Raw genomic sequence first — 1,775 nt, forward strand, 5'->3', positions numbered from 1 at the left:
GTAATAAATAATTCGTAATTCATTGCAATAAATAATTTCAAACTCTTCAGTTTGATTTAATCTTAAACATGATATACATACACACGCGCGCGCACGCACACACACACACACACACACACACACACACACACACACACATATTTCATTTAATAATAATACCTTCGCTCTCCAATGAAAACAAGTACGCTGTTGATAGTTAAGCACAAGTACAATACTTCTGATAAGAAACTAATTAAGATCGCTTACATAAAAGAAGACTTAATTATCTGATAAAACATTTTGAAAATCTTTTTTACTTTTAACATGATATTTTTTAACATATAATAGCGTATTAATAAGATATTAATTAGATTTTAAAACTAAGAGCAAAAGAAAAAGTACGATGTATCTTAAAAAAGTAAATTTAAAATTGGATTTAAAATGTATAATTCTCATTTGCGCATGCGTATGTAACAAGCAGTATTTGTATGTCAGCTGTATTTCTACGCCAACACAATCAGAAAAATTCCACTATCAATAATAATTGCTGCTCTAATATTAATATTATAATTTTGTTATAATAACGTCATACGTACGTAATAACGTCATATATATTACAATATCGTAACAAGAAGTATAATATATATTCTTAATGTCTTCTTGACACTATATATCCGTTTTCAGCTACGCGATTCTAACAGCACCAGTCTATGATACTGGAGCAACTGCTACTGTACGAATAGGAACAGCACGAGTAATATCAACAGCAAGGTTACCATTGTAGGTTCTCAATCATTGAGAATTGAATGATAGAGTCAACACTTAACTATTACAATACAATAATTGCATTACAATAATAATAGTTTTTAATTGAGAAATAGTACGTAATTTAAATTTCCCAGCAAACATTAACTAACAATAACATTATTGTTAGTTATAACTTCCTACTCAACAATACAACTGTATATCATAACATATAATAATTATATAATATGTAACAGTTATATTATTGAGTACGGAATTAAACAGTCATGTTACTTAGTTAGATTGATGTTTGCAGTTAATTAGATTATTGTTTTCATCTGTGACAAAAATGATTAAATTGAAGAAAATCTTTTAAAGAATACAGTGAATTATATATTTCTTTCCTTTCTTTATTTTATTGTATTTTATATATTATAAAAAAATTAACATGTAAAGAAAAATGAAAGGATTTGAGAAAATAAAATTCTTTATTTGTGTAACAGTCTCAATAATTAAAAGTTAATATTACTGAAAAATATGTCATTGAATATGTGTATATATGTTGCATTTTAAAAATACATAAAAATGAGTATCACTGATCAAGAGACTGCGCACAAAGAAGTCACTTCAGATAATATATCGGGTGAACAGAAAATAATATCAAGAAACATATACAAATTTTTATTTTAATAACTTTTCCTCCAAGAAATAATCAATAGATTTTATAATTGCAGAACTCTTAATTAATATTATTTAATAAATTAAAGTGAAAATATTCTTCGTGTTACTTATTATATTGACACTACAATTGTTTTAATATGTTAAAATATAAAATTTCTAATATTTTTTTTTTAATATTAAGGTAACAATTAAGTAAATGATTTTTATATGAAACTTATATTAAACTGTTTATATCTCTTACGATGGAAAAATTTAGTTTATCTGATAAAATGTTTCCAAAATATTTAAGCATACTATATAATCTACATAGCTGTCAGCACGATAAGATTGCTTTATTTATGACTATAACTTTATTACAGTCATACTCAAAA

At 24.9% G+C, this 1,775-nt stretch overlaps 1 protein-coding gene across 1 annotated transcript in view; it reads right to left on the bottom strand.

The window, feature by feature from the left end:
• The window catches only part of LOC108690870 (5-oxoprolinase), a 10,758-nt gene extending 10,073 nt beyond the window's left edge, over positions 1–685 (bottom strand). The window contains exon 1 of the mRNA XM_018198384.1: positions 576–685. The gene's annotated coding sequence lies outside the window, so the exon portion shown is untranslated. The remainder of the gene's footprint in view (positions 1–575) is intronic.
• Positions 686–1,775: the final 1,090 nt, after the last annotated feature.

The sequence above is a fragment of the Atta colombica genome, unplaced genomic scaffold (assembly GCF_001594045.1).
Source record: "Atta colombica isolate Treedump-2 unplaced genomic scaffold, Acol1.0 scaffold38, whole genome shotgun sequence".
Lineage (NCBI taxonomy): Eukaryota > Metazoa > Arthropoda > Insecta > Hymenoptera > Formicidae > Atta > Atta colombica.